Source organism: Podarcis cretensis (genome assembly GCF_951804945.1).
Source record: "Podarcis cretensis genome assembly, chromosome: 13".
Taxonomy (NCBI): domain Eukaryota; kingdom Metazoa; phylum Chordata; class Lepidosauria; order Squamata; family Lacertidae; genus Podarcis; species Podarcis cretensis.
Window position 1 is genome coordinate 16,427,414 of NC_137182.1, and position 27,669 is coordinate 16,455,082.

At 43.7% G+C, this 27,669-nt stretch overlaps 1 long non-coding RNA gene across 6 annotated transcripts; it reads right to left on the reverse strand.

Annotated features, from left to right (window-relative positions):
• On the reverse strand, nucleotides 1-27,420 carry LOC307201080. Of its 6 annotated transcripts, XR_013832507.1 has the most exons (7): nucleotides 22,945-24,184; nucleotides 21,918-22,482; nucleotides 20,403-21,340; nucleotides 18,568-18,850; nucleotides 5,102-5,212; nucleotides 458-625; nucleotides 1-282 (listed from the first exon to the last, which is right to left on the reverse strand). It is a non-coding gene; the product is annotated as an uncharacterized lncRNA (long non-coding RNA). The 6 variants fall into 6 exon arrangements; XR_013832504.1 differs by lacking the exons at nucleotides 21,918-22,482; nucleotides 22,945-24,184 and adding an exon at nucleotides 27,368-27,420 and having other exon boundaries at nucleotides 20,403-20,898; XR_013832505.1 differs by lacking the exons at nucleotides 21,918-22,482; nucleotides 22,945-24,184 and adding an exon at nucleotides 25,106-25,654 and having other exon boundaries at nucleotides 20,403-20,898.
• Nucleotides 27,421-27,669: the final 249 nt, after the last annotated feature.

Consider the following 27,669-nt stretch of genomic DNA (forward strand, 5'->3'; position numbering starts at 1 on the left):
TTTTTAAAAAAATAATCTTTATTGATTTAAAATATCATCTTACAAATGTATTACAAATGGTTACAACAAAATTAAACACGAAGATAAAAAGAGAAAAAATAAAGAGAATAAAAATAAAAAGAACAAAAGACAATTAACAATAAGAAAAGAATATCAGTTATAGCATCCTGTCTTTTGGTGTGGTTTCGCATTTCCAGCTTCTTGCTACCAGTATTCTTGCAGCTGTAATTGAGTACATAAGCAGTGGTCTTGTATTTTGCTTTATTTCTGTTGGCAGTATTCCTAGAAGGAAAATATCCAGTCTTTTTTTAAAAGTAAATTTAAATAATTTCTTAAATTCATCATATGTTATTCCAAAACTCGCTTATAACCATACAAGTCCACCACATATGGTAGTAAGATCCTATCTCATTTTTACAACTCCAACTTTATAAAAAGCTTATAAAAAGTTTGTTACCTTGATTTCTAATTTTTCTGGTAAGTTTTGCAGTTTCTGCATATTCCAAAAGTTTTTGAATCCATTATTCTTTCGCTGGGACTTCTTTTCATTTTAGGGCAAGTAACATTCTAGCCACTGTAGTCGCATCCATGAATAAATTTCTGTACAGTTTGGATAGTTCTGTCCCTATAATTCCCAAAAGCAAAGTTTCTGGTTGTTGTTTTTTACAAACGTTGTTTTAAACATCTTTTTCAATTAATTATATATCAATTCCCAGTAAGCTTTATCCTTTCTACAAGACCACCACATATGATAAAAAGCACCTTCTTTCTCTTTACATTTCCAACACTTATTTGATTTAGAGTTATACATTTTTGCCAGTTTACTTGGTGGTAGGTACTGTTATAAGAAAAACTGCTCCTTTCCCTTATGGGGTATCCAAGAGCCCGTATAGAGTCCTTAAGTGGGTTCCCTGTCGGTAGGAGAAAATAACAGGCCAACCAGAGAATATTGAGAAGCAAAGCAGCTGGTAACCCTGATCTTTATTAAACTGTTGCAACAGGGTCCTCACTCACCACACGCAGGAGAGAGGAGGATCCCAGAACAATGGTGCACAAGCCCTTATATAGACTTTTAAAATTGCCAACTCTGTAGCTCAAGACTACTCCCAAAAAATCATACAGTACATACATCACAGAAGGAGGCAGGTCTACAGCAGAAATCATAGCTGTCAAGTGTCCCTTATTTGAAGGGACAGTCCCTTATTCCAGCGCCATGTCCCGCTGCTGTCCCTTATTGATGGATGTCCCTTAAATGTTCCTTAAATGATGTACCCTTAAATTTCAAAGGAAGCAGCTCCTCTCCCTCCCGGCCAGGGAGGAGGGAGGCTTCAACTGTGTTGCTTGGCTGTGTTGTTCACCCAATAAGAAGTCTAAGAACGACTGGGGGGTGGAGCTTGCATGCCTTGTGTGTGGCTAGTTAATGCAAGCTGAGAGGGTTTTTGAATGCTGAATGCCATTTTGTTGCACATGCTGCTGCAAACTTTGCAGTGCAAAGCAAGGCCGGGGAGCCATCTTAAGTTGAGGCTGCATAGGCCTTGTGGTGCATGTGATTCAGATTCTATTCAGTTGAACCTCTGGTTACAAAGTTGATTGGACAGTGTTTTCGAAGCTACCAGCATGAGTTTGACCAGACTGCAGGAGGACAGGAAGACTGGAGTGCCTAGAACAGGTGAGGCTGCAGGTCCCTTATTTTCAAGGCTGTAAGTTGACAGCTATGGCAGAAATACATCACAGGAGGCTGTCTACAGCAGAAATCCTGTCTGCCAGGATACCTGACAGTGGTCACTGATTGCTTTACCTGGGCAGCCCTGCCATTCTTCTGTGATGGTAAATACTTTAATTCCTGAATCCAGGCCACAGGCTCACCCTATTCATACACAAATATGTCCTTAAGACAGGTAAGCAAAAGACAATGAAGAGGCTTTTCCATTTTCTTCCTCCTTGCCAAGAAATATTTGAGGTCAATTTGGGAGGGTCAGAATGGTTTGGGAGAGTCAATGACTTCAGGATTGCTCTCCTGTACTATTTCAGACACGTGGTTTATATACTTATGTATGTGTTTCCCTTGTACATTTAGGAACGTTTATTTTATACTTGGGACCATAGAATTCTTATAACAGTACCATTGATGTATCATTTTCATATAATTTTAATGCTGTAAATTTTCTATCCATATTCCTCAATGGGTTTCATGAGTGAGTCCAGGTTGGAGAGGCTAATGCTCCAACCTTTTTTCTTTCTTTTTTAAAAATGCAATGCCTTTGGGATATTTCAAGCAGCTACTTTGGTTTTGCTATTGAGGATGGATATGGAGGATGAGACAGGATGTCAGCCTAGGCGGACCCTTGATTTGCAATTTAATTGCATTTTTAAAAAAGAAAAAAGAATTTTTATTGCAGAGTTTTCCAAACTTTTCATGCTGGTGGCGCGCTTTTTAGACATGCAACATTTCGCGACACGGTAATTCCATTTTACTAGCAAAGCAGAGGTGAAACTATCCCCTTTCCAGCCTACACACTGTGTTGAAGATGCTAATGTGTCACAACGCAAAGTTTGGAAAGTTCTGCTTTATTGTTCTGTTATGAGAGGAGTAGCACAAGTTAAGTAGAGACCTTCCCCAATAAAGGGGACAACAATAAACGAGAATGCACTAGTAAAGTGGACTTAACGAAAACATGCAATGCAGCTTCCCATAGCTGTCATAAAAAGAACATGCTGTGAGATGCACCAGTCTCGTTGTTGGATGCTAATCCTAGCTATTGCACTGCACATGTCTCCTTACAGAGTTTCTGCTCTCTGACACAAAGACAGTAAACCAATGTACTATTATTATTATTATTATTATTATTATTATTATTATACCCTACCTTTCCCCCCCGACAGGGACTCAAGGTGGTTTTCAGATAATGTAAGAATAGCTAAAAACATGGGGGCACCTATAATTAAAAACAATCAAACATTAATAGAATTAAAACTCTCTCTCTGTAGGAAAGATCTATTAAAAACATACAGACAATCGCACCTAAAACAGCAGGGCACCAGCACTTTTGTTAAAAACAGTCAGTTCTTAAAAGCCTGTGGAAAGACAACAAGGGGGGCAGGAACCAGTTCAGCTTCTCTAGGGAAGGAGTTCCCAAGTTGTTTTGGAGCAAAAAAAGCTAAAACATTGACTCTGGGGTGTGGTGCTCATCTCGCTTTCAGGCCAAGGGAGTCGGCGTTTGTCCGCAGACAGCTTTCCAGGTCATGTGGCCAGCATGACTAAACCACTTCTGGCACAATGGGACACCGCGATGGAAACCAGAGCGCACGGAAACGCCATCTACTTTCCCGCCGCACTGGCATGCTTTCGAACTGCCAGGTTGGCAGGAGCTGGGGCAGAGCAACAGGAGCTCACTCCACGCAGGGATTCAAACCGCTGACCTGATCGGCAAGCTCAAGAAGCTCAGTGATTTAGACCACAGTGCCACCCTTGTCTTGGAGCAGCCATCACCAAGAAGGCCCTCCCGCGTCCCCACCAAGTGTCCCTGCAAGGGTGGCAGGACCGGGAGAAGGGCCGTCCCCTGAAGATCACAAAACCCAGGCAGGTTTCAGAAATGCAGTCTTTTGGATAGCTTGCGCCTAAGCTGCATTAGGGCTTTATAGCTAATGACCAGCACTTTGAATTGTGCCCCTGAATGTCAGCTGCTGGGGAGTATGGTTGGGAAGAGTTCTGTTGAGATCAGTTCCTGCTTCAGAGGCTTCTCATAGGGTTTTTGTTGGCTACTGTGAGAACAGGACAGTGGATTAACTGGGCCTTTGGCATGGGCGTAGCCAGGGGGCAGGGAAGGGCATCTGCCCCCCCCCATAATCAATAAAAATACATAGTGAATTGAGGTTCTCCCCCCCCCCAACTAAAATCCTGGCTATGCCCATGACCTTTTGGCTGAATCCAGTGGTGGTGCTGTTCTAATATACAGTGGTACCTCGGGTTACATACGCTTCAGGTTACATACGCTTCAGGTTACAGACTCCACTAACCCAGAAATAGTACTTCGGGTTAAGAACTTTGCTTCAGGATGAGAACAGAAATTGTGTCCGGCGGTGCAGTGGCAGCAGGAGGCCGCATTAGCTAAAGTGGTGCTTCAGGTTAAGAACTTACTTAACCCGAGGTACCACTGTATTATCTAAAACATTTCTCTGAATCCTTTTCAGCACGTTCAATTCCATGGCAAACTCCCAGGGTTTGTTCAGCGGAAAGCTCAATGTGGAAACTGCCCCTCAGAAGCAGAAAATGAGAACTGCTGATCCGGATTAAGCATCCTCATATCAGCTCAGGTAGATTGGGACCACAAATGGCGTATTACAAATTTAAATTTAAACCAACGAGGTGAGAATTATATTTGTTGCACCTGGAACTGATAGGATGCTAGAAACTCAGCTAATGACACTTTGCCACTTGCTTTCCTAAAAGAAGAAGCTTTAATTTCTTAAATCGCTGCATACTGGACAGCTAAAAAGCAAAGCCACTACAAAGAAAAGGTTGGGGGGAGACAGCTTGTTCTATTAAATACTGTGCTAAGCCTTAGCTATAGGTTTAAGGTAAAGGTAAAGGGACCCCTGACCATTAGGTCCAGTCGTGGCCGACTCTGGGGTTGCGGTACTCATCTCGCTTTATTGGCCGAGGGAGCCGGCGTACAGCTTTCGGGTCATGTGGCCAGCATGACTAAGCCGCTTCTGGCGAACCAGAGCAGCGCACAGAAACGCTGTTTACCTTCCCGCCGGAGCGGTACCTATTTATCTACTTGCACTTTGATGTGCTTTCAAACTGCTAGGTTGGCAGGAGCAGGGACCAAGCAACGGGAGCTCACCCCATCACAGGGATTCGAACCGCCAACCTTCTGATCAGCAAGTCCTAGGCTCTGTGGTTTAACCCACAGCGCCACCTGAGTTCCCAGCTATAGGTTTACTCGTCCACATTTTTAGGCTATATAGCCCAACTTCCTTGTACTTCGTGTTTTCTTTAGTGCAACAGTGTTCTTCCTCATTTCCCCTTCTTTAGGCATGAATTGTAGTCTAGTTTCCTTGACAGACCCAAAGTTTACAAGAATGCTTTAAATGCTACCTTAATCTGGGTTTCCAGCTCTTCAGCCACCTCTGGGTCCTTGGGTCATTTCAGTTGTTACTTGGGCTGTAGGCAGTAAGCTTTTTGCAGCACAGAAATAAGCATGATCACCTGAGAATTGATGAAGATAAAATATAAGTTAATGGAACACCTGTAAGGGCTTAGTTTAACGGTGTGTAACCTCAGTGCTATAATCCTATAGACTGAGGGTATAATCCGACCTAGAACGTTTATCTGGGTGCAAACTCCATTTAACCCAATGGAATTTCCTTCTGAGCAGACATATATGTTTGTGGTATGAACTACTTGTAGCTTGCTAGGGGTGAAAAACCCGAGCAAAATCAAGCTTTGTGGCTTTTTTCATACATGCAGACAGAGATTACAAATGTTGCTGCTGCTTCCACCCACTCCCCAGTATCAGACGGACGCTCACATAAATAGCATTAGATAAGCCAGGAGGGCAGTTTCATGAGTTTTGTATGGAAATAGGCCACTAGATGGTGCCTAACATGGAATGTGTATAGACTTGTGAGATGCTGGTTCCCAGTTTAGTGCTTAGGAACTTTGTTTTTGGAGTTTTGTCTTGTTTCACATCTTAAACTGTGGTTCTTCTAAATAATAATACAATTATAAAACATAATAATGACGCTGCAGAGGCAACAGGAAGGACTGTATTCAAATGTTCCTAATGTCTGAATGCTTTTAAAGAAATTTTGTTTCTAAGTAGGGCACGTAGGATTAAACTTTCAGTGAACCCCTCTTGAAACCTTATCTTGGTTTGTCAGCACTGTTGTGATTGTGCCCTTATTCCTTTATAGCTGCAATGAAGGAAACATTGGTTCCTTATCAGCAAGGTGGACTCTGTTCCTCAACACTCACTCACATCCTTCCAAACAGAATGAAAAAGTAACTAAGCTATTCATACTACAGCTACAAGATTCTAAAACGGGTAAATATTAAACCAAGAAGCACACCCCAGCATGCATGATGGAGGGTTTACTTAACGTTTTTATTCAATTGTCAAATTCAGTTACGTTTCTCTTTTTTATATATACAATGGTACCTTGGTTTACAAACTTAATCCGTTCCAGAAGTCCATTCTTAAACCAAAGTGTTCTTAAACCAAGGTGTGCTTTCCCATAGCAGTGGGGGACTCAATTTACAAATGGAACACACTCAACAGGAAGCGGAACATGTTCTGCTTCCAAGACAAAGTTCACAAACCAAAACACCTACTTCCGGGTTTGCAGCGTTCTTAATTCAAGTTGTTCATAAACTAAGCTGTTCTTAAACCAAGGTACCACTGTATATATATAAATTTATTTATTTGGTCTTTCAAATTAAAGTTTTACAATCACATATCCAACATAACAAATAAACAAAATATTTATTTAAGTAGTTGAGGTTTTTTTCAGAACATCGCCCTAGTTGCCATGCGTCCAGGTTTTCCAATTCGGTGAAATTCCGCCTGGACTTCATTTTGACAGTCAGATTCCCGGACATGTCCTGGAGAAACAGGGACGTATGGCAGCCCTGTGATAATAGAGCTTGAGTCTTTCTGATGTTCAGTTACAAACGTCAAAACAGTATTATCATGGACTTCCGGCGAGGCAGCATGGCGGCTGCAACAGCAGAAAAGAGCTCCTGAAGCCAGCCAGAGTAAAAGGCTCTGTCTGGCCGACTCCCGGACTCCCAGGACTGCTGCCGCCAGCACTGCCAGCAGAGAGGAATTGGGGGTGCCCGGGGATCCATCAAAGGAGCCAAAACACCCCCCCAGGACTGAGATTGAGCTGGAAAGGCACCCGGAAAGGCACCCGACCACCCCCCCCCAACAGCTAAGAGGAGCTCCAAAACCAGGAGGACAGTGCAGCCAACGCAGAGAGGGAGAAAAAGAAGAGAAAAGGGGGAAAGAAGGAGAAAAGGAAAGAAAGAAAAAAGAGCCCCAACTTTACCGCTGCTGCCCCCAGAGAGGTAGGTGAGCACGGCTCCGAAAAAACAGGCTCCGAAAAAACACGTGGCTGAGCCGACGGGAACCTACCCCTCCGGAAAACAGAGGAAAACCGCATGACAAAGGAGATCGCAGAAAGGAAGAAACTACCCTCTTCCCCCCCCCTTTTTTTTTTTAAATATATCCTTCTTTAACCCCTTCCTCCCCCTCTCCCTTTTTTTTTGTTTTAAAAAAAAAAAGTCCCCCCTTTTTTTTTATTCCCCCCCCCATATACCTACTTTGATCATTTTTCTTTTTAAAAGAGGGGCCACTGCTGCAGCAGCCACCCTTACTTTTTTCAAACAGAAAATAATAATAATAATTAGGGGGAAATAGGTTTCTTTTTTTATATATATTAAAAAAAAAAAAAACACAATCCCCCCCCCTCTATTCTATTTCTATTTCTATTCTATTTGTTAGCTTGTTCTCGAGGGGGGGATCTCTCACCCCCATCCATGACCACCACTCTCTTTTTAAACAAAAATTTCCTCCATATCACTGCTATTGCTATTGATACTCCCCCCCCCCGTTTATTTTTCTCTCCCTTTTTTCTCTCCTCTCTCTCTCCCTTCACCCCCTTTATTTTCCTTTTATCCCACCTTTCTCCATCCCCAATTTTGTTCTCTATCCCCTTTATCTTTTAAAATCAACACCCCCTTTTTAGCCTGTTCGTCAGCTTGTTTTTGAGGGGGGAGCCCTTTCCCCCCACCCCCTCTTTTAGAATAAGACCTCCCCCCCATACCATTGCCACAGCTCACCCTCCCTCCCCCTCCCTTCTCTCCCCCTCTCTTTTCTTCTCCCTCCTTTTCCCACCCTTCCCCCTCCTCCTCTCCTTTTCTCTTCCTCCTCCCTCTCTCCATCCCCCCCCTTCCCCTAAAGGAAACACATACACACACTCATATCACCATATCCTACTTTGCCCCCCTCATACTATAGCTAAAACTACTGCGGCAATCTAATACCGCCGATATTACTGTACTATCTCTCCTCTCTCTTTCAACTCTCTTTTTGTCTCTCTCTCTCTCTTCTCTTTTACTCCAATCTCCCCTCTCCCCCCCCCCGTCTCCCCCCTTCTTCTTTCTTTCTTCTTCTTCCTTTTTCTCCCTCCACCCTTTACATATAGCCTATTTGTCTGTCTCTGTTTCTGAGCGCACCCCCAACCCCAACCTCCACCTTAACCGGACCCCAATACCCTTTTTGGGTATATACAACCCCCTCCTAAACACATATTTTCCCTGGCCCCACCCCTCTAATCTCTTGCATCTCTACCTGCTAACCCCTCCCCCTTATATGAACTGTCTGTCCGTTAGTCTACCCATCTCTACTTACCTCCCCCCCCCCCCCCGCTTTGGCGGCATCGCTGAGGCAACCACAGAAACTCTAGACAAGTTCTTAAAACACAGGCTAGAAGTGACACAAATGACCACCTAATCCAAACGCTCTGTAAAAGCCACCGGCAACGCCTGATCAGCCCAGCAACCCAACAATACCCAGGAATCACCACTGCCACAACTCCTAACCACCACACGCCCTACTCCAAGAGGATGCCAAGCCAACCTCAAACCAAAACCATTAGGGAGACTGAGATGACACCAACCAGGGAGATGGCAAACAATGCCAATACCGTAACTCCCCTTCAAGATGACGACCACCCAGTAACGAAACGAGATCTGAGGGAAATGGAAGCAAGATTAGAAGCACGATTAGAAGAAACACTGAAGGCCACAATGGCTCCCATGCAGGCACTAATCAACAATCTAACCTCCAAAGTGGAAGCTCTAGAGAACAAGAACCAAATGCAAGAAAGAATAATAGAGCAATACCGGGAGGAGAACGCACGTGTGAACAAGAAACTGGACGAACTGGTAAACCAAATGGAAGCAGAACACAGAGAGATGAAAATTAAGCAAGCCGACCTTGAAGATCGCAATAGACGCTGTAACATCCGCTTCCGCAACTTTCCTGAAAAAACAGAGGAGAAAAGCCCAGCAGACCTAATTATACGCTGGCTGAAAAACACAATCCCAGGCCTGAAACTTGAGGCAGATGACTTGGAGAGGGCTCACAGAGCCCTAAAACCCATGCCAAAACCCAGCGCCCCCCCAAGAGACATCATTGTATGCTTCACGCGCTACAAAAAGAAGGAAGAGGTATGGAACAACCTCAGAAACTCAACCAACCTTCGATATGGAGAAACCCCCATTCTGGCCCTACAGGACCTATCCCAGGATACCCTAAACCGGAGGAAAAGCCTGCGCCCATTCACCCAGCGGCTCCAACAAGCCGGGATCAAATACCGATGGGGCTTCCCCTTCCGCCTCATTGTAACAACTAATACAACACAACACACGGCCACCAACATATCTGAGGCCCTACAACTACTAAAGAACCTTGAACTGGACCTCCCACCGGAATGGCAACCGACAAACCCACCAAGTGACAGCCCCAACCACGAGGAAACAACAGCAAACAACTGGACGACGGTAGAGAAGAAGAAAAGGAAACAACAGAAGCGGCACAACAACGCAAACCAATACAGACAAGCATCATGCTCAGAACCACCCCGCCGGCCATACGACACAAGAAACCAGACCAAGATTAACCAAACCAATTCATCGCAGATGGACAACCCTACAACAACAACAACCGCAGCTGAATGAAGCCACAAACTGAAGGACTGGTGATTCCCCCCCCATTCCCCCTCTCTCCCCCCCCCAAACATAGATTTACTTAACACCATCAACATCCCCCCAGCCCCACACCCCCACAGAAATCCCCACCCCAACACCAGCCCAGACGACCTCAACCACATTCCCCACCACCCACACCTTCAACATTCCCATACTCCATACTAAGGAAAAACAACTCCTCCAACCTCAATAACACAACCCACAATCAGGCTAAAATCTGATACCCAACCAGCACTATGGTGGCACCAGAGCGTACCAGCACCCACACCCACACACCAACACACCAACAATGTTGCTCATAACATTGGCAACATTGCTCATGAACCTTATACTTGACAGCGACGTTACAAAGTCACTTCACACTGTCTCACTGATCTCCCCCTCTCGCAAACAACAGGGGGGACGGCCTGTCCTTGAACACGGCCTTCCACACCAGCTGAGACCTAGGACCAACCGGCTAAATGCCAGATGGCCCAAAATACCCCAAACAAACACCTATATGGCTACATATAGGAAACTCTCTACAACTTACCCCCTACTCTTTAACCCAAATCTTACTCTAATCCCATTAGCCCCCCACCCACCACACCCTAGGTCAGCGCAACCCCACTGGTTCTTTAAACAACACGAAGAGAGAGACACAAGACAACCCGAACGGGTTGGCAGGGAATCGCCCCACATAATAGATAAGCAAGATGGCTAACCTAAAAGCAATTACATTAAACGTGAGGGGGCTGGGAAACCCCATCAAAAGAAAACGCATCACCTCATACATAAACACCATGAAACCACACATCACCTTCCTACAAGAAATACACAACCCACCCAAAGGCAGCAAACTCCTGAGCGACCCCCGCTTCAGTCAGCAGTGGGTTGCACGAGGCTCAGGGAAAGCTCGCGGTGTAGCCATAATACTCAGTAGAGACCTGAACTTCACTGCCACAACAGTCCTCAGGGACAAAAAAGGCAGATTCATTTTCGCTAAAGGGACACTAGATGGTAAAATCAAACTGACAATTGGCTCCATATATGCCCCAAACGCGAAACAATTAGAATTCTTCCAGAAGACACTAAACAAATTCCTCTCCTTCTCTGAAGGGGAAGCAATCCTAGGAGGGGACCTCAATCTAAATATGAAAGGTATATCCCTGAAAGATATCCACCCTACAACCCCATGGGCAACCTTCCTCCGAAGGAAACCCCCAACAACTAGGAACTCTTACAAGTTACTAAAAATGCTAAAAAACAGGGGTCTCTACGACATTTGGAGTGAGCAAAACCCGGGAGACATCAGCCATACATTCCAATCGGGACGTCATGATACAGTGTCCAGACTGGACAGCATTCTACTCACACAGGGTCTGATCCCCTCAGTGGAATCAACAAACATCGGTAACATTAAAATCACAGATCACGCCCCAGTAGAAGTCATCGTTAAAATAAGAGAAGGAACACAAACCACCCCATCATGGTCCTTCAGTCCCATCCTAACTACAAACAAACAAATTAGAGAGAGTCTCACAAAAACCCTCCAAAACTACTTCAAGGAAAACGATGTAGACAATATAACAACCCCCCTCCTATGGGACACAATGAAAGCGGTCACCAGAGGAGCTTGCATAAAAGAGAAAACATTCCTTAAAAAACAAACCTCCTCAAAAATTAGCAAAATAGAACAAGACATCACAGCCCTCTCAACACGCTACAAACAAACAGGATCTAAAAAACTCCTCAAACTTATAGAACAAAAAAGGAGAGAACTAGACTCCCTAGAAATTAACAAAACAATGATCAGCATTCTATATTCTAAACAACGTTTCTATGAATATGGAGGGAAAAACTCCAGATTACTAGCAAATAGATGTAGGAAAAAAGCACTCAAAACAAGAATACACTGCATCACCAAAAAAGACGGCAACATAACATCCTCCCCTGAAGAAATAACCTCAGAATTTGCAGAATTCTACTCCAACCTATACACCTCCCATAACCCACCAGAGAAGGAAATCAGAACATTTCTAGCAGGACTGACCATGCCTACCCTAACTGATGAGGAACAGGAATTCATGGACAGCCCTATCACCCCAGAGGAAATAGATGTGGTCCTCAAAAACCTGAAACCACACAAAGCCCCAGGCCCAGACGGCTTCACAGCAGAATTCTATAGGAAATTCAAAGAACCCTTGATGCCCTACATGACCCGCCTATTCAACGACATCATAAAAGGGGGCCCCATCCCCAAAACCTGGACCCACTCCAAAATAGTCTCCATCCCAAAACCACTAAAAGACAGCCTCAAAGTAGAATCATACCGCCCAATCTCATTAATAAACCAAGACTACAAGATATTCACATCAATCTTGGCCAACCGCCTAAAAATCTTCCTACACAAGTTAATAGCCCCAGACCAGACTGGCTTTGTCCCTGGCCGCAATATAACAGACCCCATCAGGAAACTACTGAACCTGATCGAACACAGCAAGGCAACGAAACTCCCACTGACAATTATGTCCCTAGACATCCTCAAAGCCTTTGATTGCTTAGAGTGGAAATACATATTAGCAGTACTAACTAACATGAAATTTGGCCCCAACTTCCTACAAATCCTCAAACAAATATACTCCCAAGCCTCAGCAAAATGCAGAATTAACAATATGGATTCTAATACTATAGCTATCCAAAGAGGCACGAAACAAGGATGCCCACTGTCTCCCTTCTTATTTATCCTGGCTCTGGAACCCTTAGCAATCCGCATCCGAGCAGCCACAGACATCAAGGGAGTGGAAATAAAAGGCAGAACCTACAAATTAGGGCTCTTTGCAGATGACCTAATGGTGACAACACCAGACCCCATAAGCACAGCAACCTCCCTAATCAGAGAACTCAACAAATTTGCAATGGTGTCGGGCCTACAGGTAAATTTTACAAAGTCAGAAGCTATGTGCTTCAACACCCCTCCTCACACCCAAAAAGAGCTCACGAAGGTCACCAAAATAAAACTCTGCCACACCAAGTTCAGATACCTAGGGGTACAAATAACCAGAAACCTCAACAAATTGTACCTCCACAACTACAAGCCCCTGTGGCGGCAAATTAACAAAGACCTAAAGAGATGGAATAACACGAATTTCACTCTCTCAGACAAAATAGCCATGATCAAAATGATCACACTCCCAAAACTAACCTACCTATTCCAAACCCTCCCAATCTGGATCCCCTCAACCCAACTCCGCAGTTGGCAGAGAAAACTACACTCTTTCATCTTCTCACATAAAAAACCAAGAATAAGCCCCAAATACCTGCACCTCCCCACCTCAGAAGGAGGATGGGGAATCCCCAACATAGAAGCATATTACATTGCCAACCAAATACGTCATATAATTCCATACATACTAGAAGATGAGACAAAACAATGGGTACACCTAGAGAGGGACACAATTGAAAATACCTGCACCACAACATACCCACTCCTCCCAAACAAACTAAAGAAAATTCCCACAACACTTAACAGGTACACACAGACCATGCTCAAAGCATGGAAAACACAAATAGGCAAACTATCCCCAACCCCATCCCCACTAATCCCCCTGGCGTACCACCCATTATTCCACCATGCAGCACAAAACCTCCAGATAAAAGCCTGGCGAACCAAAGGCTTATATCGCCTAATAGACTTTTATAAAAATAACAAACCCTTGTCAACACAAGAAATACAAGACAAACTAGAAGACACCCAAATGCCCTGGTTAACACAACACCAACTACATGCCCTCTTAAACAACCCAACAGTAAAATCAGCAGCAACTAGGCCCCTGACAACCTTTGAAAACCTCCTCCTAACAACAAAGGGAAATGGTAAAGGGACGGTATCCGCAATATACAAAATACTACTCCAAAATCCCGCAAATCCCCTAGACGCAATCAAAAAACAATGGGAGAATGACATAGGCTATGAGATTAACCCCACTCAATGGACCAGAATGTGGTCTAAACCCCCCTTTAAATCCATATCAACGAAAAGAAAAGAACTCACACTGAAACTCACCTACAGGTGGTACCTAACACCAAGGAAACTAGCGCTAATACACCCAGGAACCTCACCAAAATGCTGGAGAGGGTGCACCTCCACAGGCACATACCTCCACATGTGGTGGGAGTGTCCCAAAATCCAACTATTCTGGACAACAGCCATGCAAGAAATATGTAAAATAACAAAGCAAGTATTAGACTTCACCCCAGAATTGGCCCTACTAAACATCTTCCAAGACAACAATGCCCATTTACTCCACAAAGAACTCATAACCCACCTACTTTCAGCAGCCAGAAACACCATAACCAGACACTGGAGAGACCTGTCAGGAGTAAGCATGGACCAATGGTACCAAATAGTATGGGAAACAGCCCTACTAGAAAAATTAACTAACAAACTGAAACTGACACGGGGACAAACAGAAGAAGACACCTTCACCCCGGTATGGCTCCCCTTTATCACATACACAGCCCAACAGGACAATGACAATAATCCACCAACAGCATACAAATCAATATGGCTAACTTGATCCAAAACACCCACCCACCTCACTCACACACGAAAACAAAGATCACCACAGCCAATCACAAACAAACAATCACATCCTAGGCCAACCCCAACCTCTCTCACCACCAAAGGAACACAAGTGAACAACACAAGCACGCTGACACCAAACTACATACATTAAGCATAATAGAAACACCGCTACCCCACCCCACCCCCATCCATCTCCCCTCCTTCCACCCTCCTTTCTTCTTCTTCTTCTTTTTTTTTCTTTTCTTTTTTCTTCTCCCCCTAATGCCTCAACAAATGAAATGGATTTGTAAAAATGTTACACGGGGAAAAAAAAAAATACGAGGCATTACACTTACACTGTAAAACAAGAAAACCCTTAATAAAATATATTAAAAAAAAAAAAAATGCTGAAAGTCAAAAAAAAAAAAAAAAAACAGTATTATCATGCTAACAAAACTAGAGGCGTTCATATCAGTTAAGGACTGATTCTTGGGGTTTACTTCTAAAGCCTGTGATCCACTTGCACAGGCTGTGTGACCCACAGATTAGGAAATGCTATTCTAAACAAAACACTTCTATTGCAATAATTAATATAATTAATATAATATAATATAATATAATATAATATAATATAATATAATGCTTCTGAACATGGGCTAGCCAAGATTTATTTTAGGGGGAGTCAGAACCGAGTGAGACCACGATGCTGCTGTAGGTGGGCCACTGGCCTGATCCAGCTCTTATGAAGAGCCTTCCTTTGATCTATTCCTCCAGGATCAGGTGAACATTGTTCTAACAATTCAAAGGTCTCAATTATAGAACAAATATTCATAAATGCACACATATCTAAATAAATGAACCCAGTGCTCTTTTTCCTAAAAAAAATGTTTAGGGGTACTCTCATTTTCCTACTCATATTGAAATCCTGCCTCTCAATGAGGCCAAACTTAGATCCACAGAATGTTTAGGGGTATGCGTCCCCCCCAGAAAAAAGCACGGTATGAACCATGTGTCTGAAATATGGGAGCTTAGGCCCTTGCACGGCCATAACAAATGATACCTGCAATAGCTCCCAAATTAGCATCCATTAAAGGAAAATCCCCCTTGCCATCCTAGACTATTAAATGCAATCTCCCTAACAGAGGAAGGTTGCCCAGTCACTGTAGCATTATTTTAGTGCATTAATGCCAGGCTCTCTGGTACTTTTATCTGCTGCTAACCGCTTCCTCCACCTCCTCTTTTTTTCAGGCACATAAAATCAGGTCCTGAGCATTCTTTTAGTATGAGGTGAGGGCAGCTAAAGTTCCATGTGAATTAAAAATGACTGCGCCAGCACTGGAAGGAAATCAAGAGCTCTTCCGGATCGTATCGGGACAGCCATTGCCTGGTAACACTTAACAAGTCAAAGCATCACATAGTTAAATTGCTATCATACTTGAGCCCTATAGTAAATGACTCATTCTGCTCTTCTTCAGAAGTGGATAAAAAAAGAGTTCTGTGCAGCATCTTTGGAAGTGAGACATAAAAGATTAACACAAATCTGCCGCGGCATTAGCTTTTGCACATTACTGTCTTCTTCAGACGTGCAATTACTGTTATTATTTTATGCATTTGCTTTTCATCATTGTGAAAGTCACTTGCGCTATCTATTGGCTTCATTGGTTTTGAAAGCTATGAATAGGAATCCTGAATCCTCGGGATAGGGAGAACTGAATAATTACCGTATTTTTCGTCCTATAGGGCGCACCTGCCCATAGGACGCACCTCGTTCTTTGGGGGGGAATGAATAAAAAATATATATTTCCCCCCCCCCCCAGCCGCGGCTGCCGCCCCAAGCCTTGCAGACACTCGCCCGAAGCACGGGGAGCCCTCCGGAGGGCTCCCCATGCTTGGGGCGGCACGCTGCCGCCCTAAGCCTCGCGCGCCCGGCGGGACCTCCCGCTGGGCGCGCGAGGCTTGCGGACACTCACCGGGGCTGCAGGCTGCTGCCCGCAAGCCTTGTGAGCCTGCGGGAACTCCCGCCGGGCTCGCAAGGCTTGCGGATAGCTTCCTGAAGCCTGGAGAGCGAGAGGGGTCAGTGCGCACCGATGCCTCTCGCTCTCCAGGCTTCAGCGAAAGCCTGCATTCGCCCCATAGGACGCACACACATTTCCCCTTCATTTTTGGAGGGGAAAAAGTGCGTCCTATGGGGCGAAAAATACGGTATTTTTTAAGTTATACTGAACGTGTGCTGTTTTGCTATTTTTGCTTATTCACACCACCCCCAGAAATCTGCAGAAAGCCAAGATGTTAATGCCCCTGTAAATGTATGCCGGCATGCATACCGCCGAACAAAATGGTAGCAGCAAATAGTTTGTGCTCCTCTAATCGAAACTCATTTGATGTGTGGGGAGGGAAACCCTTGTTTTGCTTTTAGACGTTTTAAAAAATGCAGATTTCCATACAAATGCAGTTCATTATCCCATAATGAAAGTCTGAAGTGGTTGCGGCTGGGAGTATGACGGCTCTGCAGTGTAATTCACTTTGAGTATTGCATGTTTGACATAGCTGTCAACCTTCCCTTTTTTTGCGGGAAATTCCCTTATTCCAGCGCCACTTCCCACTGCTATCCTGGATTGTTAGATATCCTGTAGAGTAGACTGTCCCCGGGACAGGTGAGGCTGCTGATTCCTTATTTTCGAGGCTGCTGATACCTTATTTTCAAATCTGAAAGTTGACAGCTATGATGTTGGAGTTAGGGCAATAAAGAGAAAGTGCTTTACAAGAAGCCTGCAATGTCGTCTAGTACCCCTGTTGCAGGTTGGGCTGGAAGAGTCCCGAAGCAGTCCTGTAGCTTTATCCTGTGCTGCTATCCCTACACCGGTGGGGCTAAGAAAGTAACGCATAACGCTGCTGTGTAGTCTTCTGTTTATATTCAGAAAGCTGTTTAGTCCGATTCAGATGAGCTGTTCTCCCATTCTTAATACTTCCATTCTGCAGCTGTCATGAGAGTGCCTTGTGACCGCTGCCCCTGTAAATGTAGCTTATCTTTCTACTCTTGTTCCTTTGCATTTCATGAATCTCTGCATATTTTACAAAAACTAAACCATTCAATATTCCATTATTACATCCATCAAAACTTATTTACACTGTTGAATTTATCTTAATGCTGCCAACGTTCTTAAGTGTACACAGTTATTTCCCATGTATTCAATAAACGTTTTCCAATGTTCTCTAAACGTTTGCTCTTCTTGTTCTCTTATTCTATATGTTAAGTCTGCAAGCTGTGCATATCCCATCAATTTAAGTTGTCATTCTTCTTTAGTTGGGACCTCACTTGTTTTCCATTTTTGGGCTAACGAAACACAGGCCACAGTAGTGGCATACATAAACAACCTTTTTTGACACCTGGGAATTTCCGTCTGAATTATCCCCAGCAAAAAGGACTTTGGTGTGTGTTTTTTTGAAAGATACTTTTAAAAGTCAAGACCTTGAAAGTGGTAGAAGAGGGCTTTCAATGTATGATGCGGTGGTTGTGATATAATTGGTGCTTTTTTCTGGGGGTACTCAAGGATACGCAGTACTGTACTGGAAACTTTTTCTCTAAAGAAAAGCACTGGATCTGGTAATGGTGTGCATGCAATTACGAACCAGCTGTAACTTTGTATGGTGCGAGGGCAAGATCCCACTGCTGACCTCACAATAGCCTGCCACCTTCTTGCTGGAACAATGAAGCATGGGAGAATCAGATGTACCGGAAGAGCATCTCAGATAAGATGGCTTTAAAAGAGGATTAGACGATTCAGTGGAGGTGAGAGCTATCAAAGGCTACTAGCCATGATGGCAGCGCTCTGCCTCCACAGTGAGAGGCAGCTATGCTTCTCCAAAGTAGTTGTTGGAAGCCATAGGCGGGCAGAGTGCTTTTGTGCTTGAATCCTGCTTGCAGGCATCTGGGAAGAACCAGAGGGAAGGGGATGCTGGACCAGATGGGCCATGGGCCTGATCCAGCAGTGTTTCATAAGGACCCCTCCTTCCTCCTGCCCCAGTCATCTGTCCTTCTTCTGGCTCCAGTCTCTCCCGGGATGAGGACAGGACAACAGAGGCAGTTCCCAAAGCTAGGCTGCTGCTTTCCCTCGCTGCAAAGCAGAGACATCAGCAGGCACCTGGCTCCAAGCCATGCTAGCACCAGTCTGGGGCATGATGATGGGGGGGGACATGGGAGGGAAGCTTTCCTATGGGTCACACAATGGATAGTTTCTCCTACCTCCTATCCTGGAGCTCTCCTTTAGCAAGGATGTAGCAGCCAAGTTCTGGCCCAAAGTCCGGCATGCAACAAATGGCTGAGGAGGCGCCATACCCACGCAAACAATGGGAAGTGGCGAAGAGGCACGAGGACAAAGATGCTTCTATGAGGATTCCTTCAGTGCCTTGGTAGGGCTGACCTGGGATCCAGAAAGGGAAACCAGGAACTGCACGGATGCCTTGGTTGCACTCTTGCCCATCAGCCTGGGAGCTGGAGACGCAGACCATTCTCCGGAAGCGTGGCCCTGTGAAGGAAGCAGGATATAGTATCCTCTTGGCATATGTGAGGAATGGATTCCCAATGGAATTAACTTGCCATTACTTCCAAAGGAAGCTTGGTTGACCAGCTTCTTGAGGAACTAGAGTCCCTCCTTTCTGATCTCATGCAGAAAGGTTCTTCTTCTTTCATTCTCCTTTTCTGCTCAACTTGTACCATGTCCTCCCTATGCCATGCAAATCTTTCATCCCTCTTACTTGTTATTTTTTTTGGTGGCGCTGTGGGTTAAACCACAGAGCCTAGGACTTGCCAATCAGAAGGTCGGCAGTTCGAATCCCCGCGATGGGGTGAGCTTCTGTTGCTCAGTCCCTGCTCCTGCCCACCTAGCAGTTCGAAAGCACATCAAAGTGCAAGTAGATAAATAGGAACCGCTCCGACGGGAAGGTAAACGGCGTTTCCGTGCACTGCTCTGGTTCGCCAGAAGCTGCTTAGTCATGCTGGCCACATGACCCGGAAGCTGTACGCCGGCTCCCTCGGCCAATAAAGCGAGATGAGCGCCGCAACCCCAGAGTCGGTCACGACTGGACCTAATGGTCAGGGGTCCTTTACCTTTACCTATGGCAGACCAACAGGTTACCTACCTGTAACTTGTTCTTTTTACATTCACTTCTTCCTCCTCCAGCAGCTTTTCTCCCTTAACCCTTTCCTTTCTATCCTAATTGTTGTTGTTGTTTCTTGAATTTATATACTGCCTTGTACCTGCAGGTCTGAGGGCGGTTCCTGATTGTATGTGTTAATTCAAAGTGTAGGTGTGGACCTTTAAAGCCCTAAATGGCCTTGGCCCAGTATACCTGAAGGAGCGTCTCCACCCCCGTCGTTTAGCCCGGACACTGAGGTCCAGCTCCAATGGCCTTCTGGTGGTTCCCTCATTGTGAGGTTACAGGGAACCAGGCAGAGGGCCTTCTTGGTAGTGGTGCCCACCCTGTGGAACGCCCTCCCACCAGATGTCAAGGAAACAAACAACTATCTGACTTTTAGAAGACATCTGAAGGCAGCCCTGTTTAGGGAAGTTTTTAATGTTTAAAGTTTTATTCTGATTTTAGTGTTCTGTTGGGAGCTGTCCAGAGTGGATGGGGAAACCCAGCCAGATGGACGGGGAATAAATAATAAAATTCAGATGAGGCAAGCCGTTTCATATATTGTATGACTGCAACTTCAAGTGAAGTTGCACATGTGAATGGGGAAACCACAGACTGAACTCCATGGACAGAACGTCCCATCAGAAGCACATTCAGCTGTCACACCCACACCAGGCACTGAAATCTAAACTCACAGACCCTGGCTTATGTCTTTCAGCAGGACTTAGGAACCACCTTGGACCCTCAACCTTTCCCTGTTGCCTCCCCGTGTCAAATTATAGGTTGTAAGCCCCTTGGGGCATGAACCTCTTTTTCAGGGCCGCACACAGTGATGGTGCAAACAGATAATACAATATAAATCTCAGTATGCTCCTGCCCTGTGCAAGCTAAATCCCGCCAGAGGCCTTTCCCTTAAAACTATAGATTGTATACACACCATACCTTTTGGGGAAAGGCCCTGAGTTCCGCTTCCGCTTGGGTTGTGTGCCGAGCAAACGCAGGTGTGTTAACAGCTTTGCTCTTTGCTAGGCTGCACTGGGATCCAAAAAGGGCAACCAGGAACCATACGGATAGCTTGGTTGCCCCTTTGCCCATCAGGTTGGGAGCTGGAGACACAGACCATTCTCTGGAAACATGGCCCTGTGAAGGAAGCAGGATGTGATCTCCTCCTGGCACATGTGAGGAATCGATTCCCAAAGGAATTAACAGGCCACAACTTCCAAAGAAAGCTTGGCTGATCAACTTCTTGAGGAGCTGGAGTGCTTCCTTTCTTGATCTCATGCAGAAAGGTACGCTCCCCATTCTCCTTTTACACTCTTTGACAGTGGAAAGGAATCTCTCGGAAGGTGGCGGACTCTCCTTCGCTGGAGGTTTTTAAGCAGAGGATGATCTTGGTTGAGGTTCCTGCACTGTAGGAGGTCGGACTAGAAAGATGTCCCTTGGGAAGAGATAGACATAACATTTTACTTTTTAAAAATATATCTTTATTAATTTAAAATAGATACATTTATGAAAAACAAATGTACATACAAGTAAACAAACATACAATCAAACAAACAAATAACAGAAAAATCAAACAAACTACCACACTATAAGATATAAGAAGATTAATATAATTATCATCATATATACTCCTGGTATTGAACACAATTATAAAATTTATGGAAAAGAAATTTAAAACTGACTTCCAATTAATCTCACTGTACTCTGTCTATCCATTACTCTATACCACACAGTTACATATTTCTTATATAATTTCTTTTTACCTCCCTACAAACTTATATTTATGCAATACAGGGATCAGTCTGATTCTGCCAAGCTGTTTCCTTTTATTCCATAGTTTTCTAAATATTCTTTAAAGATTCTCCAATCCTTATATACTTTTTGTAGAAATAATAATAATAATAATAATAATAATAATAATAATAATAATAATTTATTATTTGTACCCCGCCCGTCTGGCTGGGTTTCCCCAGCCACTCGGTGTCAGGGAACTGCCATCGGAGAGTCAGGTGGTGGAAGGGCTCAAGGAGACTAGGAGACCCTCGGATGCTGAGGAAGGAACCAGCAGGGGGAGAGGGAGAGTTCCTGCAGAAACTCAGTTGGAGAGATGGCTCCAAGATACTTCCAGTGAGAACAGCGGGGAGGTCTCAGGACCTCCGCTGGGGACGCCTACTCCGCGCAGGAAACTGTCACGCAGAGAATCCAGAAGGAGAGTTTCCGTTAAGGAACTCTTATGTTGGCGTAAATTCCGGAAGCGCCCACTGACGAATTCTGCCAGCGATTGAGGTAGCCATGCACCATGGCTCCGCGGACTGGGAGAGTTTAGAAACTGATTGCAAAGCCTTGAGGGCTTAAACGCTTATGCACGAGTAGCCCCTTTATCCCATTACACTCGGGGCGGCTTCCACAGAAACCAAAAATACAGTAAAATCACACATTAAAAACTTCCCTGACATTTTACATAACATAACATGTTACAAGGACAGGAAGAAACATCAAGGACAGAATAATTGCCACACACAGGAAGAACAAGGATATAGTCTGAGTGCCTCACTTGTAGTTCTAAAAATCATTTAATGTGTCAACACGAATGAAAGTTATTAATATTGCAGTTGTTGTATAAAGGATTATTATTTTGACTGGAATGTAATTGAAATTAATTAGATTTTGGAACGCAGGAAAAAAAAGAAAATAATCAAACCATCAAATCTAGCCCGTGGGGGCCACCTAAAGTATTAGTAATTGTATTATAATTTAGTATTGTTATAAAGAGGCTATTCTTGGATGGTAATTGAAAATGAATAAAAATTATTATAAAAAAGAGAAACTTCACAGTTCTATGATTCTATGATTTAAAGTGCCTCCAATGAGCATTTTAAGCACATGACTTCTCCCAAAGGATCCTGGGGATTGTAGCTTCCCTCTAAAATTCCCAGAAACCATAACAAACTATAGTTCCCAACATCATTTTTTTTTGGGGGGGGGGGAATATCTGCTTTTTAGAACATAGATGAGGAACCTGTGATTGGAGAAGGCAAGATCTTACAAGTCACACTCAGAATGGTAAAAGGAAGGGTTTTAGTTCCACCTCCCTTTCATTGCATGCTTATGTTCAGGATCCCCCTTTGTATTTTTGTGTGGAAAATCGGGTAGTAATGGTAGTTATTATTAAGTATTTACTGGTACCCTGCCTTTCCCCCTGATGGAACGCAAGGGGGCTTACATATAAAAACGTTCAACTGCAGCAGTTCAACCAATGAATTGACATGGAGTAAACGTTAAACAAATTTAATCTCTCTTTAAGGGTAGCAGAAATTCTCTAACCTGCCCAGGGTAAATTTAGGTGTGGGGTTTCCGCCACCTCTTCTCACCTCGCCCTCCAGTTTTTAACCATTAACGCTAACATGCTACAGTTCCTAACATCATTTCTTGGGGGTAGGGTGGGGTGGAATATGTGCTTTTTAGAACATAGATGAGGGACATGCAATGGGAGGAGGCAAGAGCTTAAGTCAGCTTGCTCGCCTCCGTTTCCTAGGAACCAGGAATGGGAAGCTCAAGGGCTTTTAACAGTATGATTACAGAGAGTAGGGTGCGTAAAATATTGCATGGATGTAATATGGAAAGGAAGGTAATTACTGTACATTAGAGGTGCCGAAATTGCAATGGAGCAAAAAAACAAATATAGAAATAGAAATACCATGTTAAAATGATAAGAGAATAACAATAACTATTTAAAAAAAAAAACAACTGTGAAGAATAAGAAATAAGCAGGGAGAGATAATATGCCAAAAAAAACCAGAAAAGGAAGTTGAGGGAAGTCACCGGGGGGCGGGGCAGTTGGGGATCTACACTTTACTTTGTTTTGTTGAAATAATGATTGTGATGATGATAAAATTGTAAAACCCAATAAAAATATTTTTTAAAAAGAAAGAAATCGCAATGGAACAGAAAAGATTATTTATGTATGCGACCACGGCTATGCGGATGTTATTGGCCCAGAGATAGAAAGAAGATAAAGTCCAGACCAGTGAAGAATGGCAGATTAAGTCGATGGATTATGCCAAAATGGCAAAAATGAACGGAAGAATCAGAAATCAGGAAGAAAGACCAAAATTTTAATAAGGAATGGGGGAAATTTATAATTTATCTTAAAAAAATCACTGCAAACAGTTAAAATCATTAGTAGGATTGGAATAACACTTGTTGTTCAGTGGTGAATTTTGGATATAATGGAGAAGTAAAAGATTTGGATTATTATAAAAGATGCAGGAGGAAATGACTAACAATAGGGTCCACCAAGGGGAGGAAGGGCAAGTCCAGGATATTCTTTGGAATCTTGTTTTTATGATGTATGTTGGAGTGTAAAACTTTAATTTGAAAAACCAAATAAATTTATTAAAAAGGGAAGGTAATTATATTAGAATTATTAAGGGAATATTAATAAGGAAGGGAGAGGGGAGAGGGAGCGTGGAATGTTGTTGAAGACTGGAAAAGGGGTTTGAATGTTGGCGATGAGGCAGTTGGGTTTGAAAAAGGGTTTGAATGTTGAAAAGGAGTTTGAATGTTGGCGGTGAGGCAGTTGGGAGTCAGTTGAGAGCTATTGGTTCGGTAGGGGGTGGTAGTTACATCTGAAGCAGGGTCAGCCTTAGGATCGGTTTAGGATCAGTAGTTTAATCCCCACTGCTGTAGTTGTAATAGCAGGGGTCAGCAGTTTTTTTCAGCAGAGCCCACTATCCCTCAGACCTTGTGGGGGGGCCGGACTATATTTTGAAGGGGGTGGAAATGAACAAATTCCTATGCCCCAACAATAACCCAGAGATGCATTTTAAATAAAAACACACATTCTACTCTTGTAAAAACACCAGGCAGGCTCCACAAATAACCCAGAGATGCATTTTAAATAAAAGCACACATTCTACCCACGTAAAAACACCAGGCAGGCCCCACAAATAATCCAGAAATGCATTTTAAATAAAAGGACACATTCTACTCATGTAAAAACACCAGGCAGGCTCCACAAATAACCCAGAGATGCATTTTAAATAAAAGCACACATTCTACCCACGTAAAAACACCAGGCAGGCCCCACAAATAATCCAGAAATGCATTTTAAATAAAAGGACACATTCTACTCATGTAAAAACACGCTGATTCCCGGACCATCTGCGGGCTGGATTGAGAAGGCGATTGGGCAGGATCCGGGCCTTAGTCTGCCTACCCATGTAATAAAGTAACAAACAAGATGCAAGTCATACCCAAGCCGTAATGCAACCATTGCTTGGTTGTTGTTGTTTTTTAAAAAAAAAACAGATTTCATCCGTATGCCTTACACTGGGCTACATCAGGGTGAAATATCGTGATCAATATCATCTGTGGTGGCATCAGGAATAAAAGGGGTTTAGGGAAAGACCCGTCTCATAGCCACACATCTTGTTAGAAGTGCAAAGGTGGCCCAGGGGACTGTGGTTAGTCAGTGCCAAAGTATTGCAGAGCAAAGTGGGGGGACAATGGCAAGCGGTTGGCGGAGGGTCCTTTGTCCCAGCAAGTCACTTTTGTCCCAGCAAGTCTCAACACTTTTGAGATCTTAGATATATGGTAATGTTCATAACCGCACGTACATAGATCAGCACAGGAAGACCGACCTGAAGCCATTTTGATTCCTAAACTGAGCAAATGTTTTCTCTGCAAGGTCAAAGTGGGAAAGCCTCCCCATTGTCTTTTCCTTCACAAATCCTGTCTTAGGGGTATGTCTGTGTTTGAATAGGGTGTGAGCCTGTGACCTGGCCCAGGAAATAAGTATTTATCACTACAAAAGAATGGCCAGGCTCCCCAGGCAATCCAATCAAGTAACCTGCCAGACAGGAGATAAACAACAGGAGAAAAACAATATTCAAATTTCTGTTTTAGACCGCCTTTTCTGTGATGAAGGTGTGATGTATCTGAGGGGTGGTCTTAGGTTACACCCCTTCTGTGATGTATGTATGATGTTTCTGGGGGTGGTCTTGATCTACAGGGTGGCAATTTCAAAAGTCTTTATAAGGCCTTGCATGCCATTTTTCTGGGTTCCTCCTCTTTCCTGCGGGCGAGGGGAGCACCCTGTTGCAACAGATCAATAAAGATCAAGCTTACTAGCTGCTTTGCTTCTCAATATTCTCTGGCTCGCCTCTGTTATTCTCTCCTACCAATAGGGAACCTATTATAAGGGAAAAGGGCAATTTTTGTTTACAACAACTGCACCTCTTGCAACCGAATAGCAGAGGGAAGCTATAACTAGGCAGCCTGGGCCCCTGAAGATGGTTACCAAAGTCCAGTCTTCGGGCTGTTTCCGTCTTGCTATGCTCTTTCCCTGTCCCCCACTTTTTGAATCCACCTGCCCACGTGCCCCTGCCTGAAGATTGAGCGAGAGGGGCTCTCAGGGAACTTGGAAAGTTCCCTCGCGACTTTGCGTGACAGTTTTGTTGGGCCTAGTCAGGAAAGAATTGTCCTATTGTTTGTGATTCCTCCAGAATCCCCCATGGCCCCCCAAAAAACGTGCAGCGACCACACTCTAGGAGCTGTTGGGGCCTCCCGGAGATACGCTGAGTTGTTGGAACAAAATGGCGTTCCACAAAATGGCTGAGTTGTTGGAACAAAATGGCGTTCCACAAAATGGCTGAGTTGTTGGAACAAAATGGCATACCACAAAATGGCTGAGTTGTTGGAACAAAATGGCGTTCCACAAAATGGCTGAGTTGTTAGAACAAAATGGCTGAATTGTTGGAAGAAAATGGCATTCCAAAAAATGTTTGAGTTTTTTATTTTTTAAAAAATTAATTGCACGTTTATTCAAAATCCATTTAAAACTGTTTAGTTTAGGTAATGCAAGAAAATTTATCAGTTTGATGCAGTGACACCAGAGAGAGTCAAAATCTCAGGGCTGTCACATGGAAGATGGAGCGAGCTTTGAAAAGTTATTGTAAACAATTAAATTCATTTGCAGGATTATATTAAAATTAAAAACTACCTTAAAACTTAAAAACTATTGACTAAGAAATAAAGAGGGAGTAAACAAAAAAATGGATTATTGAGATGCAATAAGAAAAGTGTAACTGAAGGAACCACGAAAGGGGTGGGAAGGGAAAAATCAAAGGGGATTTTTTTGTACTGGATGTTTGTATGTCACAAAAATTGAAAAACTGAGAAATAAAATTTATATTATTATTATTAGAATTAGAATTTATATACCACCCTATACTTGGGGTTCTCAGGGAGGTTCGCAGAATAAAATATAAAACCACAAAATACCTAATAAAAATAAAAAACAACCCAATAGCCGCCCCAACAACAACAACAAAAACACATTTTAAAAGGGCATAGGATGTAAATCGGATCAACCAAAGGCCTGGTTAAAAAGGAACGTTTTTGCCTGGCGCCTAAAGGTGTATAATGAAGGTGCCAGGCAAACATCCCTGGGGAGTGCATTCCACAGACAGGGAGCCACTGCAAAGAAGGCCTGTTCTCTCCTGGCTAAAAAATCTGACACATCAAAAGAAAGAGGGTCTTCAAAACAAAACGGGCATCGGGGTGTGTGTGTGTATGTGAGGTGAAATATTTGGGTATTTGGTTAAGAAATAAAAATGCATCGCTAAATCCAAATAACTATGTTGAAGTATGGTACGAGGTGAAACAAGAATTAGCTTGATGGGGAAGGATGAAAATCTTTCAGCTGGAGATGAATGTGTCACCGAAAATGCTATTTCTGTTTCAAACTATACCGGTTATACTGCTTCAAACAATAGCAAAGAGACATATCGAAATTTAACTGGGGGGACGACCCAGGGATTAAATTTAAAATATTAGCAGATCTGAGACTTTCTGTATGAAGCTCTTTCCACACTCTTTGCACTTAAATGGTTTCTTCCCACTATGTAAGAAATCTGTGTCCTGGTCCCCCATGCCTTGTGCTGCGAACGCTGACCTTTTCCCCTTCAAGACTACAAGTCTTCGAGGATAATATCATCTTCGCTTCGATTTGGCCAGAGTTAGGCCGACTCCAGCCGAGCTACTGTGTTTCTGAAATGGGGAAAGCTTTGGGCAAAGGCCAGCAGCGCAGAGATGACGCTGGTCGCCATGTTGTTGTTTTTTGCCTCTCGACTTTCCCCGAGACTGTAGCTTCAGAGGTCATTGAGCAGTTGGAAGAGGGTGGCAGCATTGGGGGCCTCCATAA